Here is an 18,550-nt window from a genome sequence, read left to right on the forward strand (position 1 = left end):
ACACCATTGTTTGCAATGGACCTCAATGGGCTTTGTGGGATTAGTTTAAACATTTTTTACGCTAATCCTGCAAAGCTACGAACTACCGCCATGGTGCGCTGTATCTTAGATATGGCACCCACAAGGTAGTGCAAATGGGGTGCTAAGGGGAGTAGGAAACGTGGCATTGCACTGGGTGCTTCGCCACTTTTCTTAAATCATGCTCAAGGTCCCACGGAGTGGTGCAAAGCAATGTATTTTTATTCATTTTCGATCACAAAAGGTATTTGGAATTGTAAATGTGTCTTTTTCAGTGTAAAAACATGATCTGCACTGATATGGTTCACTTTGCATCAAGGCAGGCTTTACAGCAGCCTCGCAGCGCACATATATAAATTAAGCTCTCCTTGAAGCAAGGAGAAATGTTTCAATCTCTCAGAAAAACCCATTTATGGTAAGTGTACTAACGTTCGCAGCACACATCCAAATGACAAAATCCTTCTGAAGTTGTTGAGACATAGGAATTTGTACTAGAAGCATATATTTTTAGCACACATCCTATGCTCAAAAGCTCACAGACACCCTGAGAGGCTGTGTTTCATGCAAGGCAACCTTTAAGAGTGACAACACAGGGAAAGACAGAAGTTGCAGGGCTCTCCTAATACTCATGCCTCTGTGCTGTGGTTTCCTCCTTAAGCAGTATTGCAAATTTGGTTGCTGCACAGAATTCCATTAAAATGATTAAATCTGTACCCCAAAGTCAATGGGCCTGATTTAGATTCAGGCAGACAAGTTCTCCATCAGCAGAGTAATGGATATTCTGTCCTCCCACCACAAGTGTACTATATTCTATTGCACTTGTAAAAATTCAGACAGGATATCCATCACATTTGTGAGAGAACAACCCCCACCAAACTCTAAATCAGGCCCATGTTCCAAGTAGTTCAGAACACAATTGTTAGGCAATTGAGATACATTGTTGTTGCATCCAGGTCCCTAGTGTCGGAGTAATGAGGAATGAAAATTATCCTCACCAAATTTGCAAACTTTGATAACTTTTCTTTTAGACACTTGTATTAAATTAAGGTAACAATGTCAGCTGAGGAGCAGTTAGGATGTTGTTAGAATAACTTTTATAACCCTGGTGTCATTCCAAATGTTTGTATCATGTAAAATTACCGAAATTACTTGAACTTTCGCCTTAATCAAATGTGCATACTTTTTGCACACAAGAGGCTCATTGACACAGAAAATGTCACAAAGCTAGAAACAGTCTCCTGTCAGTACCTAAAGAGACTTTTTTACCCAAAGCGTGCGGCACATGAACAATGTCTCTTAAATTCTCTGTAGGATTGAGGACAACGTTGGCTTTAGCACAGAGGTGTTAAGAACTTTTTTAATGGATGTTCAACAGTGAATGGTGTGCAACAAATTGATACTAAATGGGACAAAACAGGCATTTTGTTCCCTTTTTGACAGTCACATTTTTGGATCTATGATTTTTGCCCCCCTTTAATGGGGCGGAACCCATATCCGCTTAGAAAAGAAAAACTCTTGGTGGTGAAAATTGATACTAATGTACACTAGATGAACAAATCAAATCAATAGTAAGTGTTTGCTTTTTCCAAAATCAAGCCTTAGGGAGAATTTCCTATTTATTTAACCATTCTCCAAAAGTTCAGATGCTAAACCTGTTTGCAAGGTTTGATTATTGTAATGCAGTCTACCTTAGACTGGCCTCATGTTTGATAACTTGATCAGAATGCAGCGATCTGCTTGTTTCTGAATGGTAAGACGAGTCAGCACCTGATTCACAAAGGTAAACTTACATGTTTGTTTAAGTTTACTCTTTTCAGATATTACAAAATTGGAAGTAAATAGTAAGTTTACAAGTGAGACTCCCAGCAGGTTGGGGATCTTTGTACATCACACATAAAAAGATAGGCCTGTCCTGAGCACAAGGCAGGGCCTCACTGCTATCAGAATCTGCTACACATGGCATTCAGCAGGCCATCCACTGCAAGTTCTTGAGTGAAGGGGAATGAATTCAGAGGCTCTTTTTAATTTATTCAGAAATTGTAGTAAAGGAAAAAAGTTCTATTTTCTGCCTTGATAGGTCATTAAAAAGAACGTGCTCAACAGGCTTTGCACAGAAACACTAGTACTTTTGTGGTCAGTTAAAAAATTATTCTCAAACTGCTGTTCAAAAACTGATAGCGAAATCCAACTGTCTAAACAAGTGTCATTAGGTGATGGCCTGGTCCCCACTGCTCTAGTGGACAATGGCACCGTTAGTTCTGCAGCAGGGGTGTCTCCATTAGAGCAGACAAGCATCTCCCCTCTGCTGTGAGGGCAGCAAGCAGATAAAAAAAAAAGGTAATAAAACAAATTTATTACCAATCTATGTTTAATGTGGGCAGCTGAGTCTGAGGGCGGAGTCAGCAGCACAGAGGAAATGTGTGCCCTTCAGTTTAATGTGCTTATGTCACTGAGAGAGCGTAGCTCATATAATCTATATTAACATGGAATGTTTATGAATTAATGTATAATAATGCCATATAGAAAGTATATTAATATGTTTTGCTGAAAACGTGCGTTGAAATGTGACCACGGGGAGTGGCCGCCAATGTATACGGGGACTAATAAAAATTACTAATGTTATGTTAAAGAATGGTTTTATACTAATTATTAACGATTATGGGCCAGATGTAGCAAACGATTGCGACTCGCAAACGGGCCGAATCGCAATTTGCGACAGTGCAAAATCGGAAATGGGATGCAAAAAGCCCATTTCCGACTCGCAAAAAGCGTTGGGACCCGTTTGCGAGTCGCATCCGGTGCGACCCCATTTTGCGACCCGCAAATTGCAAGTCGCAACCCATATGCAATTGCAACTCGCAAATTGCGACTAGTCGCAAAAAGCCCAGTTTGCACGTCCCATTTACCACTAACTCAGAGCAGGTGGTAACCATTACCAAAGTATAAAAGGGGACCCAGAAGGCATCTGGCTTACTCAAGATGGCGGAGATATACCTGATAGCAGTGAGGAGGAGAGTCTACGCAGCCCAGCAGAGGAGGAGGAGGGGCCACAGACAGGAGAAGATATATAGAACCAGGCAGACTCTTTTTCAGCAAACTGAAGAGGAGATCTATGACAAATACCGCCTTAGCAGCACAGCCATTCTAGAATTAATAGATTTACTGAAACCACAGCTAGAACACAAGACTCTGCGTGGCTGCGCCATCCCTACGCATGTGCAAGTACTATGCGCACTGCACCTCTTGGCCTCAGGGAGCTATCAGGGGGTCATTGCCGTGGCAGGTGGGGTATCCCAAAGTGCAGTGTCAAGGTTCCTCAGGGCATTCCTAGATGCCTTAGTCACGCACATGTCTCACTTCATATACTTACCAAGGAATGAGGCAGAAATTAACAGCACCAAGCTGGACTTTTACCGCATTGCCCACTTTCCTCATGTCATAGGGTGTGTAGATGGGACACACATTCAAATATGCCCCCCTGCTAATCTGGAACACATTTTCCGCAACAGGAAGTGTACCCACTCACTCAACATACAGGTTGTTTGTGATGCCCATTATGTCATCACGGACATCGTAGCTAAGTTTCCTGGCAGTACCCATGACTCATACATGTTTAGGCATAGTGGGATACATCAACGCCTGGAACGTGGGGAATTTGGAGACGGTTACCTCCTAGGTAGAGCCACAGACACTTGCATACATACACACAGGTCACTGTGCACGACTATCTGGACTTCCTAACAGTGTACTTTTGTGCCCAACAGGTGACAGTGCATATGCTCTCAGGCCTTGGATCATGACTCCGTTTTTAACACCCAGAACTGAATCAGAGAGGCAATACAACAGTGCGCATAAGAGGACCAGGAACCTGATCGAGCGCACCTTCGGACTGCTGAAGGCAAGATTCAGATGCCTCCACCGCAGTGGAGGCGCCCTCCAATACACCCCCCTTACCGCTTTAAAAATTGTGGTCGCATGCGCCATCCTCCACAACTTAGCCACCCGCCGTGGGCTACCTCTCACCCCTGCAGACCCAGATCCTGATGATGAAGAGCAAGAACAACCACATCGCCATCATGGGGATAGGAGTCTAGCTAATCAAGGCAGACTGAGACGGGACCACATTGCAACGCAATATTTTGGACGGTACGTGTAAACTCCCACCATACTCACCCATTAACCAAACACTCCTTTTGTTAAGTGGAAGTAAAATAACTGTTTAATAATGTAATGAATGAACTATATACAAGATGAAATTGTCCATGGGCAGGGAAATGCCAACCAGTCATGTGGCACATTAACGGCATGTGCCACATTTATTTCTCCTGGCTGTTCTCTAAGATCTCCTGCCCCTCCTGCCAGCCTGGCTGGTCCCTGCTGCGTCCATGGTGCTCTGCCTACCACTCCTTAGCACCCTACTGTCAGTGGCAGATACACTGCTCACTGTGGAGCCCTCTTCACTGTCTTGGGGTGTTTCCCCGGTGGCCCTCGACATCTCCCGTGTCTCCATTAGTTCTATTATGTGTGTGAGACGTCCCAGGCCCCTGGCAACATCCTCAGCAAAATGGCCCATCTCTATTTGCAGGCCAACTGTCCTCCTCGACAGGCCTGTTGTGTTGATGGCTAGCCTGCCGATCGATGTGGCCATCCTGTCCAGTCTTAGCATTATCTGGCGATCTCTGCGCCGCCCAGCCTCTGCCTGGCCCAGCAGTCCGCCCGCCAGTTCCCTGATGGCAAAGGCAATGTCCCCAGTGTTCTGGCACATCAGGTCCATGCGTCTGTTGAGGTGCTGCATGCTTGCATGGTTGTGTCTTACAAAGCGGTGCAGCACCCCACTAATCCTGCCCAAAATTATGTTCTGCAGGCGCTGACCCTGCAGCAGATGTGCCTCACTGCTGGTTGGAGGAAGTATCCGGGATCCAGATGCTCTTGCCCTGCGACGCCTGCGCAGTGGTGGCTGCCCTGTGCTCCCACCTGTATCCTCCCTGGCTGTTGCTGGGGCAGCTCCTGGTGTTGTTGTTGCAGCAGGCGTTCCCACTGCAGGAATGCTGCTGACTGTGCAGGTGGGGGTGCTGGAGGGTCCTGGGGTGTCCTCCTGGGCCTGGGTGCTTGGGGTGTTGGGGGTGTCTTGCAGGAGACCTGTGGGACATGGGGAACACACTGTCAGTGTCTAGTATCTATTGCACAATTCCTAATAAACATTTGCCTATGAACTGCCTATTTGACTACATTTCCCATAATGCATCATTCTGGCTTTTTCTACCCTGAAATGGAGCTAATTTGGTTGTGCATGCACCTGTGTACATGGTGGGTGGGGTATGACATTGATAGGGGTACAGGCTTATCACATGGTACTCACCGGTTGATGTGCCGGGCTCTGAGGTGTCCAGGTCCCCAAATCCACACACTGCCTCCGGCTCAAATGTTTCCTCAATCCTTTCTTCAAGGGGTGTGGGTGGTGGCACAGATGATGGTCCCCCTCCAGTGCCTCTCATCTCCCGGAGCCTTTCTGCCACCCTCTCCTTGGTCCGGGAGCGGAGGTCATACCACCTCTTCCTTATGTCCTCAATTGTCCTGTGGCTCACACCCAGGGAATTAATTTTTTCTTACATTTCCTGCCAGATTTTCTTTTTGGTGGCCTCAGGAACAGTGAGGGCTGCTCTCCCAAAGAGCTCATCATGGTGCTGACAACATTCCTCGGTCAGCACCTCAAGCTCCCTCTCAGAAAATTTGATTTTCCTTTTTCGTGGGATTCCCTCCATGGCTGCTGCTGCTTGTTCAGTGTGAAGACTGGCAGTTATAAAAGGGTGTGGTCCAGCCTCCTCCCAGGTGTATTAGTGAACTTCCTGGCTGTGATGTCATCATCATGTGCCAGGAAGTGTTTCCAGAGTGATCTGGTGTGCTTTCTGGAGTGTTCTGCTGCACCTGCAAGCAATTTTGAAGGTACTCGCAATTTGCGACACCCACTCGCTAATTGCGAGTTCGTTTTTTGCACACTCGCAAACAGCGACCTCGCAATCTGCGGACTCGCACACAGCGTTGCGAGTCCGGCTGCGAGTCGCTAAATCAGACCGGTTTATTTCCTGGCATTCCAAATTGCGACTCGCAAAATGCGACTCGCAATTTTTATTTTTGCTACATCTGGCCCTATGTTATTAAAGTTCTGCTAATAAATCTTGTAGGCCTTAAGTTAGCATGAGTCGAAGTCTAGCTGCCTGGCTCTCATATTAAATGTGTTTTTCTAAACGTGTAGTGTGCTGACTTGCAAAAGGACATGACCTCTTGTTTTCTTCAGCTAGAAGCTGAATGTAACCATAGTACATCCGTTCTCATGAAATTGATATTGCTTGTAGAAATGAAATAACTAAAATGCAACACTGTAGATTAGTATAATGTACAAGGTTGTTCAAACCGGTACGGACAATGGAGCTACTGACCAAAAGATGTGCAAAGAATTGCAGAAGGATGAAATCATACCGGACGTGCTACCTCTGAAGACGTCAATCATATGGACCAATAAAATGTCTGAGAACTAATGTGGGGTGAAAGATTAATGACATAATCTGTTTTTAATTGGCTAAAGATAGTGGGGTGCAACAACTGTCCAATCAAGTTTTAGGGGAATGTACAACAAAAAGGGGATAAAAACCCCTGTCACCAGGAAGTGAATTAGAGAATTAGGGAGCAGGAGACTAGGAGATTTGGTTAGGGAAATGCTATCGATTTGATCCAGAAACTTTGTCACTCTGTTTGGTGACTTATTGGTTTTACTTAAACCATCCTCTTCCTTAGATTGTCCATTTTACACTTTACCTCCTTATGAGGGAAGTGCCCTTTTTTCCCGTGAGCTGAGTCCTTGACTGATGGCGAATTGACTGATGTCCTGAAGACGAAGACTGAACCTGAGTGCTGACCCAAACCTTGGAGGATAACTATGACAATGAACTTGTGATTTGTCTGTTTGCTTTTTCTTTCTAGGTACCAACTGCTTACTTTGACAGAGACCATAGCTAGACGTTTTCCAAATTGGTGGTTAGGACAGGGGTTCACTATACCAACGCAAATAGACAAAATGACTGAATCTATGTTTTGTTGAACTGACGCGTTAATGACACTCTGCTGAAGTTGATCTATGTTGACTCTGTGTTATGTTCTAATAATTGCGTTCCTTGCTTTGATTAAGTCTTATTCGAGTTGTCAAATCATGACAATGTCATTGAGTGTTTTGCTTTTGAAATTAACACAATTGCTCTTAGAATTGTAATCAATAGGGAATAAACCTCATAAAATTCTACTTAACTGTTGTGGTTATTCATGACTGCAAGGTTATGGTGGTGTCTTGAGTTGATTAATGTCTTTGACTAAAGTAAAATGCATTGTGGTAATAAATATTGATGACATTAATGACGTATTGATTGACATACTGATTAGTTATCTCGTCCTAAGTTGTCTCCCAACTGGGTCAAAAGATTTATTGGCTTAAAATGAGTCCTGATGTGTTATAAATTATCATAGAGGGACGCGTTAGCAGTTCTGGTTGCAGAGCGACGGTTTGGCCCTTTAAGGGCTCTAGGGCGGAGAATTACTGTTTAAATTGTTTTTCTGAGATAATGCAAATTGGAGGTATGATGCGTTTCTAAATTCCCCATGACTTTCCCGGGATCTCGGAGCCTGCCTAAGTGAGTTGGGAACGTTCTCAGCGTTTTAGCATATGTGGTGTAGAATTTGCGCTTGCAAATTATGCATTTTGCAGATGATTTGTGAAGTTTGTGTATATTTAGGCCTGGTAATGTTGTTTTAGCAGGAGTGGGCGTACTCCGCAGTATGAGAGTAGGGAAGTCGGCGTTCTTCATGTGAGTGTGGCGCTTTGTGCTAAAAAATTATCCACATGGTTGGTTGGTAATGTACAGACCCGTCGTTGTCTAAGACTCTGGAGTATATTGACAAGTGTAGGAGACACTTGGGTTTTGTTGTAATTTGTGCGGTTTACATAGGTCAAGCGGGCGTGGTTGACAAGCAGAGTTTGAGTCAAACTGTGTGCATGAAACCTTTGATGGAGCTTTGGTAAGTTCTAAAGTGCACTAGGACAAACCATTGACAAGTCAAGAGTAGGATTTGCGGGTCGAATTCTGCTTGCGAATGCAGGAACTGAGAAGGAGAGAGTAGCGGCAGAGGCTTCAAGTGAAATCTCTGTAATGTTCTGAAGCGATTGTGTACCCTTCCTGTAGTAAACCGGCAAATTTGAGTTGTTGTTAAAGGTGCTTGCAGTAATTTTGAATTAGTTTGGTGTGAATCCAGTGTGAGGAGGACAAGACGCAAGACTTTGTCAGCTGCAGAGTGTGAGTGTGACGTCAGCAGTGCCGCGCTAGGATAGGTCAGTTGCTAAGAGGGGTCACGCACGGATTGGCAGCCGTCCGTGAGAAGCGATAGGTTGAAAAAAAGGCGGGTGAAGAGTGTCCTGGGAATTAAAGTCACTTCCTGATTAAAAACAAAACAAAAGAAAAGACGCAAGGATTAATTTAATGAGGGCTTTTAGGAGTGCTCTGAAAGGAGACACATTCATTATGGCGAGTGAGGGGGAGCCTACACCGCCGGAAGGTACTCCAGCTTACATAGTAATGGAGGAAAAGGGAGTTGCGCCTTGCCTATGGATGAAACAGTGGTGCAAATTAACAGAGAAGGAGGGATGTTTGGCGTTTCCGGAACATGGAACGTTCAATACGAGAATTTTAGAAAATTTGAGGTGGATGTTGAGTGTACAAAAGCCACCTCCGAGGCCAGCTCAGTATGCGGCATTAGCAGTCTGGGACTTAATGGCTATTAAACAAAGACAGCAGAAATTCGAAAGGAGAATGAAGAGGGCAGAGAAGACTTTAGCTGAGGCTAGATGGGACAATGAGAGCAAAATGTGGAGAAGGGGAATAGTTGACGGACTTAAATTGTTCCCAGCAATAACACAAGAAGATGAGACACAGGGAAAGAAAGCCACCTGTAAGACAGATAAGAGTTCTAGCAGACCAAAGGAGACTAAGAGGTCTTGGATAGAGGAAGACAACTCAGACGATGAGGAGTTTCTTAATCAGTTGTTGCATGATCACCCGCCACCTTATGCAATAAACGACAATGCCCCGAGCACTAGTGCGGGTCCTGGGAACCAGACGCAGGATAAGGGAGTTACAGATACAGTGCAGACTAGTGATGCAGTTTTGACACAAAGGGATGCCAGTGTACCCACTGCACCAGACATGCAGATACAGTTGCAACCTCCACCGCAGATACAGAGAATCTATCCAGACGTCCCAGTACTAGAGACTACTACAAGTCTGATAGTGCCGCCTGATCCAATATATACAAAATCAAGGTTAGTGCAGATTGAGCCAACTCTGCAATTGCTGCCCCAGTCGCAGCAACCGCTGATTCCGGGTTATAGTCCAGCAGCAAGATCTCCATTAGTACCTGCATCAGTCACAGGGAGCCAAGCTTTGGGAGTTACCGCTCCACGGAGTTTGGGACCAGGTCAGACACCACCTGCCATATCACTACCTATTACAGTTGGACCAGCAGTACCACTGTATGCGCAAGAAAAGCCTGGCACATGCGATCAGGGAGTGAGGACCCCAGAAATAACAAAAGGAGGGTTCACAGGAACTCCCCAGTCCATTTTACCAAGAGAACAAGCAGCAGAAGGACTCAGATCTTTGTTAGACCTCAGTCCGATTGGAGCTCCTCTAGAGGTAATGAGACAAGCAGGGTTGAGTGTGCTAGCCCCACAGACAATGAGTGTGGAGACATCACAATCACCATTGATGCAGTCAGGAAATATTTCACTGCAAGGTTTCTCTGTGCAACAATTGAATGAGTGGTTAGAAAAGACCTATGCTTCACAAAAGACTGCGGTAACCGCAGAGAAGCCAGAAAAAGAAGAATATCTAAATTTTGTAAGACTGGGAGTGGAAGCTGCGGAACTAGTGGAAGGGACAATGTGGGTAAACAGATTAGAATCATACACAGAAGCAGAATTGAGATATCTGTGCCCCAAAATCACTAAAGAAGTGGGTAAGGTACATCAGAGGTTGGCGAACCTGGCAGACAAATACAATATAGACATTGAGAATACTAAACATTTGAAAAGAAGCTACAGACTGGACTTTGATTCTAAGGCCTTTGAGCATATGAGGTCTGCCGGAATGAAAGCGCATCTTAAAGAAATACTACACAGTGCGCAGATCTGGGGAGCTTTAGAGAAATGGGAAGGCAGATGGGCAAAGAAAAGAGATGAGGAGAAAGGTGAAAGTCCGGGATCAAGTCAGACTAAAGCCTCACCGGACATTGGGACAGTAAAGATATTACCAATGAGGGAAACAGCTGGAGGAGTTCTAGTCCATGTACCGTGGTCTAGAGGAGATATTTTGTCATTCACAAACGATTACCCCAGGTTAAGGGAAAAGCCAATAGAGTGGTACCAGCAGACAGACAGGTTTGTAAAGCTTGCGAAGTGTCTCTGGGAGGACTCAAATACCTTGTTTGAGATCATTGTTCCACCTGACTTATGGCTTGAGTGCAGAGGGATGTGAACTGGCTGACACAGGAGCCAGCAAGGGATAAGGTGACTGGAGCACCTTCTGAAGAGGTGCTGAAGTACTATCATAAAATGATTGAGTTTTTGAAGCAGAAAGTGTCGCCGAAAGTGACTGATTGGCAGAAAATAGACCAGACCTCACAGGAGGTCAAAGAGTCAGTTCATGCTTATTATGAGAGGTTGTTGAAAGCGTTCAAGCATTACAGTGGCACTGAGACTATTGAGTCAAAAGACATGAACCATCTTGTATTCAGATTTGTTGAAGGGCTAAGACCAGATGATTAAGAATCATTTGATCTGTTGGCAAGCGAAGCCAATTGATGAGGTGTTGCAGTATGCAAAATACTGTAGTGACGAGATGGAACTGAAGCAGAGAAAGTTGAAGGAGAAAGTGATGGTGATGCAGATTAAGGCAGCGCAGGCAGGTATGCAGGGAAACTGAATCCAACAGTTGGTACAGCAGCAACCACAAGGGAATGGTGTATTTCAGGCGCAACCGAGAGGCCGAGGTCGAGGTTTTGTGAATCGCGGTCCAGATTTGAATACTGTTGTGGTTCAAAATGATGCACAGGGGATGAAAAACATGTCACCATGTCACGCTTGAGGGGGCGTGGGGCATTGGAAGCAGGAATGCCCAAATATGGTGCAGGATGGTGTTGTTCAAGAAAGCACTGATGTCGGTACATTTCAAAATATGAGGGGTCCGAAATCGAGAGGTCAAAATCAGAACTTCCAGAATAACCTGGCTCAGATGCAGGGGTTACAACCCATGCAGCAAATGCAAATGCCGCATATTCAACCGGCACAAATGCAGCAGGTACAACAGTAGGTTCCCATGGTACCTAGACAGCAAATGCAACTACCATTAGCTCCAATGGGACAGCAACAGGTGATGCTTCCTCAGTAGGTCACAGGCCAAATGATGAGTCAAAATAACACAGTGCAGCAATTCCCATTGCGTGGTGAGGATGCAATGAATGATGAATGGTTGGATGACAGTTCTGACAGTGAGGAGTGCAGGCTTGCAGCGTTCCTAGAAGTAGATCAGAGAGGACCGCATGTAGAGGGAAAAGTGATGGGTCACAAGGTTTCATTCTTGGTTGACACAGGAGCTAAGTGCTCTACAGTCAGAAGTGCAGAGGTTCTGAAATTGCCACTTTCAGGGCGTACCATAAGAGTGGTAAGAGTAGCGAACCAGTACTTGACAAATCTGATTACTGACCCAGTTCAAGTTGAGATTGGTAACTTCCAGGGACTACATGAGTTTGTAGTCTGTGATTCTAGTCCTGTGTCCCTACAGAGACTTACTGTGCAAGACGAAATGTTCAATTACCTGTTCTAATGAAGGAATTGAGGTGCAGACAAACAGTGATGATGAGGGGGATGATGGGCAGTTGTCAGAATTGGAGACAGAGACCGTAAATGAAGATGACCCTTTGATAACCTTATTCCCGATGCTTACAGTGTCAGACTTACCAGCTGAATTACAGGGAACAGTGACAGAGAAAGTGTGGGACCTGACAGGAAAGAAAGTGGGACTGATAAAAGGAGTGGAACCGGTTAAAGTACAGGTGAAGCCAAATGCAGTGTTTCCCCAGGTGCCGCAGTACCACATGGCACAAGATTCCGGTGTCAAAGATAATTGCGGATTTTGTAAAGCAAGGAGTTCTGAAGGAGGTATTGAGCAGCCCATGTAATTCACCAATAATGGGACTGAAAAAGCCTTGTGGGAAGGTTCGAATTGTGCAGGATTTGAGGAAAATAAACAAGATTGTGGTAAAATGTTGCCCCATAGGGCCAAATCCAGCAGAGATCATGTTCTAGGTTCCGTGTGATGCAGAGTAGTTCACAGTTGTGCACCTGTCACAAGCGTTCTTTTCGGTGCCTCTTCATGAGGACAGCCAATTTCTCTTCAGTTTCAAATTCCTGGACAAGGTGTACAGTTGGTGCAGAATTCCTCAAGGGTTTTCTGAGTCACCATCCATCTTCAATCAGATATTGAAGAAGGACCTAGAGTCGTTAGAACTGCCTATCAGTTCAACTCTGGTGCAATACATTGATGACTTGTTGATTGTGTCCAGGACAAAAGACGACTGCAGGTATGACACAATTGCCTTATTGAATCACTTAGGAAAGAACGGACATAAAGAGGGTCATTCTGACCCTGGCGGCCGGTGGCCGCCAGGGCCACCGACCACGGGAGCACCGCCAACAGGCTGGCGGTGCTCCAATGAGCATTCTGACCGCGGCGGTTCAGCCGCGGTCAGAAGCGGAAAGTCAGCGGTCTCCCGCTGACTTTCCGCTGCTCATTGGAATCCTCCATGGCTGCGGAGCGCGCTCCGCAGCCATGAGGATTCTGACCCCCCCTACCGCCATCCAGTTCATGGCGGGAAAGCCGCCATGAACAGGATGGCGGTAGGGGGGGTCGCGGGGCCCCCGTAAGAGGGCCCCAAAATGTATTTCACTGTCTGCCTTGCAGACAGTGAAATACGCGACGGGTGCAGTAGCACCCGTCGCACCTTCCCACTCCGCCGGCTCGATTACGAGCCGGCATCCTCGTGGGAAGGTCGTTTTCCCCTGGGCTGGCGGGCGGTTTAACTGGAACCGCCCGCCAGCCCAGGGGAAAACTCGTAATACCCGCCGCGGTCTTTTGACCGCGGCGCGGTAATTTGGAGGGCGGGATCCTGGCGGGCGGCCTCCGCCGCCCGCCAGGGTCATAATGAGGCCCAAAGTGTCCCCAAAGAAGCTGCAGTACTGTCAGAAAGAGGTGAAATACTTAGGGCACTTGATTGAGAAAGGGTCTAGGAGAATATCAAAAGAGAGGGTGACAGCCATACTGCAGATGAATCCCCCGACAACAAAGAGAGATGTCAGAATGTTTTTGGGAATAGTGGGCTACTGTCGCCAGTGGATACCCAACTTTTCAATTATCTCTAAACCATCGATAAAACTGACAGGCAAGGAAACTAAGGACCCGTATACCATAATTCTGTCCGCGGAAGAGCTTGAGTCATTCATGGAATTGAGAGAGTGCATTTGTAGGCCTCCAGCCTTAGGTATGCCTGATTACACGAAGCCTTTGCTACTGTTCTGTCATGAAAGTGATGCTTGTTCTTTGGCTGTCTTAACACAGGTCCATGGAGGTGCAAACCGCCCTGTAGCATATTTTTCAGCTACTTTGGACCCAGTCGCAGCAGCCTTACTGGGTTGTTTGCACGCAGTTGCAGCAGTTGGTCAAAGCCTCACGCAGTGTGAAGGCATAGTGATGGAACATCCCCTAACAGTAATGGTTCCACATTGAGTTGAAATCCTGCTACCTCGAACTAAAACACAGCATATGACAAATGCCCGACTTACCCGATATGAGACAGTTATTCTAGGATCACCTAATGTTTCCTTGAGGAGATGTACTGTGTTGAACCCGGCAACTCTATTTCCTGTTGAAAACACTGAGGTTAACAATGCAGAGGAAGTGGAGCACGACTGTCTTGAGGTAACAGAACTATGTACCAAATCCAGAACTGACAATAAAGATACGCAGTTAGAAGAAAAGGACTGCATTATGTTTGTTGATGGATCCTGTTTGAGAGACTCAGTCGGAATACTGAGAGCCATTTATGCTGTGTGTACAATCACCGGTATTATAGAAGCTTGCTGGCTCGAAAGAGTATATTCCGCACAAGTGGCTGAATTGATTGCCCTTACTAAGGCATGCCACGCAGGTGCAAATTTGAAAGTCACTATCTATACTGACAGCAGGTACGGGTTCGGAATTGTACATGATTTTGGCCAATTGTGGTCACAGAGGGGTTTCATGACCTCTTCTGGATCACCAGTGAAAAATGGCAAACAGATTAAAGATTTGTTACATGCGATTCAATTACCTCTTGAAATTGCCGTGGTGAAATGCAATGCTCAAGTTAAGTCACAGGACTTTGTGTCAATGGGAAACGGCTATGCAGATCAAGTCGCAAGGTTTTGTACATTGAACTGTATATCGTTCAAGGATCAATGGGAATTATTACTGCAAACTGAAAATTAGACATGTTTGAACTTTGCATTAAGGGTGGTTGATACATTAGATTAATTAAAATCACTGCAGGGTCGTGTTAGCAGAGAGGAACAACGTTCCTGGCAGAGAATGCAATGTGTACAAAGAGCAGATGACTTGTGGGTCTCAGAGGAGGGGAGGTTGGTTTTGCCAAACAGCCTTTTGTCACAGTTTGCAAGGCTCTATCATGGACAGGCACATCTTGGGAGAGACGCAATGATCAGGTTGTTAAAAATTGATTGGTTTAATCTGAAATTCAGACAAGCTGCAGAGGTTACCTGTCACAGGTGCATCATCTGTCAACAGAGGAATGCAAGAAAAGGGACTGTGGTGACTTTGAGCCACATAGGGAGAGCTTGAGGTTAGTTTAGCAAGATGCAAATGGATTTCATTGAAATGCCTCTGTGCGGAGGCTTGAGGTATGTGTTGGTGATTGTGTGCGTTTTCAGTCACTGGGTCGAAGCCTACCCTACACGTAGAAATGAGAGTCTCACAGTAGCAAAGCTATTGCTCAGAGAACTAATACCACGGTTTGGATTTCCGGTCTCTTTAGAATCAGATAGGGGCAGACACTTCGACAATGAGGTGATTAAACTCTTGTGTGCTGCATTAGACATTGAACAGAAGCTGCATTGTAGCTACCAACCGAAGCATCAGGACTAGTGGAACAGATGAATGGCACCTTGAAATCGAGAATGGCAAAAATGTGCGCAGCTACCAATATGAAGTGGCCAGATGCATTGCCCTTAGTACTGATGTCAATAAGAAATACACCTGATAAGAAGACAGGACCATCTCCCCACGAGATATTGATGGGCAGAGCTATGAGGTTGCCCGCAGTACCTGCAAATGCTCTTGTGAATGTCTCGGATGATTTGGTGTTGGACTACTGCAAGGGTTTGGCTGATGTGGTCCGCTCTTTTTCCCACCAGGTGGAGGCCAATACATTACCACCAATCAGTGATCCAGGTCACACACTACAAGCCGGTAACTGGGTGGTTGTCAAGAAGCACGTGAGGAAGTCGTGTTTGGGGCCACACTGGAAGGGACCATATCAAGTAATATTGACAACAACCACTGCTGTGAAGTGTGCAGGTGTTCCAAATTGGATACATGCCAGTCACACAAAGAAGGTCACATGTCCGATTGATGAGGAACTTGAAGTTCCCGAAACAACAACTCCAGAAAAGGAAGTCTCAGGGCTGGAGAATATTCAAGGGGGCACTGAGACTGCAGGAGAGCCCACTGAGGACAGATTAGTCCCTCAAACAGTAAACATGTTCGAGAGAGGTGAACGGTGAGCCTATCTCAGTAGAGGCAGCAGGAGAACTAAGCCAAGGAGAGGTTCTCCCAGAAGCAGACGGATACGGGTTAGAGCTTGAACCCGTTACAGACCCAGAAGAAGAAGAGGGAGAAAGAGCAGAGGGAGGTCAAAGCACACCAACACCTCCTGAACCAATTGCAGGTCCGTCAAGAGAAAACACCATAGTACAAGAGGAGGGTGCTGTTCAGCGTGCTGAAAAGCCAAGTAGGAAGAAGACGCATAAAGGTGATAACTGGCCAAAGAAACAAGCTGCAAGGGAAAAGGTCGTTCCAGGTGAAACAATGGAGGAAGAAGTCAATACAACCAGGAAAGAGGATTTAAGTGAAGGAGAATTGCAAAGTGAATGCAGGCTGAAAAGAAAAAGAGTCGCAAATAGAAGGTATGCAGGTCCTGAATGGCATATGCAACAACATCTGAATAGCAACAAGAATTCTTGGCATTTTGCTTTGATAGAGAAGTACCAGGCCAACACTACAATACCTGAATTCAAACAGAGAAAAGAGACTGTGTTAAAAATTGAAATTGAAATTGAAAGCTGAAAGCTGAGAAAAGAGACTGAAAAATTACCGAATGTGACATTGATAACCTGACTTGACTTTGAAACCCGAATATGACAAGCTGCTAACCTGATTTGACAAAAGGGTCCTGGGGTGAGTGAAACGCTGTAAATACACACAGAGAGAAAGAGAGACTTGCATTAAGAAAAAACAAAAGAGTTTTAAATCGTCCTCAAGTTGATTGTTTTAAGTTATTCTACTATCTGATTCTTTACAAATCATGGCTTACTCTAGAGGTAGTAGCAAAAAGGGTAAAGTGTGTGGTTGGTTAAGTGTTATTTTAGGTATTGCGTGTGCAATAATAATTGTAGGTGTGATTGTGGGAATGCCATGGTTGGATAAGGTAGTGACTAACAATGCATCAAAGCCTGAGACTGTTACACTAGCACCGTGGGAAAAGTTTGAGCAGGACACAAAACACTTGCATCAGGGAACTAATTCAAAGGGGGAACTTTTACTAATGTCTTCTATCCCTTGCTGAATGAGTATGTTGATACAATGGATGCGAGAAACTGTTATGTGTGCACAAAGATTCCTTCATCAGTACAAGAGGGGGTCACCTATCATAGTTTTCCACTAATTTACGGGATAAGTTGTCGTTTGCTACTAACAAGATTCTATGACCAGGAACAAGTGCAATATTTGTATTCTAATTTGGATGTAGTGTTTTCTTTTGTGCCTGTGATTGAGTTTCTGAACAAATTAGCTAAAGAGCATAGTATAAAATTAGTTAGAGGTTTCTTTGAACCAACACTGACATTTGGGACAGCTTATGCACACCGCAACAATCTGACTTGCTTATTAACACCTGTAGAGAAGAGCTTCTTAGATCACACTGATGATAGACGCAAAGCACTGAAAGAGATGCTAGAAAAAGGACTAGAGAAACGCACATATGCAAATGATTATGCTTACACCACAATAAAGACGCAAGGCAAATTAGCTATAGATGCATTACATGTAGGAAGGCTTTGTATACAGTATATATAGGCCAAATTCTGAGCACAACACTTTATTTGTGGGAACGAGTGAATGCAGGCATGTGTTTTTGTTTCAGAGTAAATGGACATTCATGTTAAATGGACAGGATCCAGCAATCCCTGGGATCTATTATATCTGTGGACTTAGGCCCATATTTATACTTTTTGACGCAAAACTGCGCCAACGCAGTTTTGCGTCAAAAAAATTAGCGCCGGCTAACGCCATTCTGAAGCGCCATGCGGGCGCCGTATTTATTCAATGACGTTAGCCGGCGTTAGCCGCCGGCGCTGTCTGGTGTGCGTTAAAAAAAACGACGTACACCAGGCAGCGCCGGCGTAGGGGGAAAATGGCGTATGGGCGTCCAGAAATGGTGCAAGTCAGGCTGAGGCAAAAAAATCGCCACAACCCGATTTGCGCCATTTTTTTACGACACCCATCCCCCATTGAAATGACTCCTGTCTTAGCAAAGACAGGAGTCATGCCCCCTTGCCCAATGGCCATGCCCAGGGGACTTCTGTCCCCTGGGCATGGTCATTGGGCATAGTGGCATGTAGGGGGGCACAAATCAGGCCCCCCTATGCCACAAATTTTTTATAAAAAAAATACTTACCTGGACTTACCTTAATGTCCCTGGGGTGGGTCCCTCCATCCTTGGGTGTCCTCCTGGGGTGGGCAAGGGTGGCAGGGGGTGTCCCTGGGGGCAGGGGAGGGCACCTCTGGGCTCATTCTGAGCCCACAGGTCCCTTAACGCCTCCCCTGACCCAGGCGCTAAAATCCGGCGCAAATGCAGGTTTTTTAGACCCGCCCACTCCCGGGCGTCATTTTTGCCCGGGAGTATAAATACGACGCATATGCATCGCAGTCATTTTTTAAGACGGGAACGCCTACCTTGCATATCATTAACGCAAGGAAGGTGTTCACGCAAAAAAATGACGCTAACTCCATGAACTTTGGCGCTAGACGCGTCTAACGCCAAAGTATAAATATGGAGTTAGTTTTGCGTCGAATTTGCGTCGAAAAAAACGACGCAAATTTGGCGC

The sequence above is a fragment of the Pleurodeles waltl genome, chromosome 9 (genome assembly GCF_031143425.1).
Source record: "Pleurodeles waltl isolate 20211129_DDA chromosome 9, aPleWal1.hap1.20221129, whole genome shotgun sequence".
Lineage (NCBI taxonomy): Eukaryota > Metazoa > Chordata > Amphibia > Caudata > Salamandridae > Pleurodeles > Pleurodeles waltl.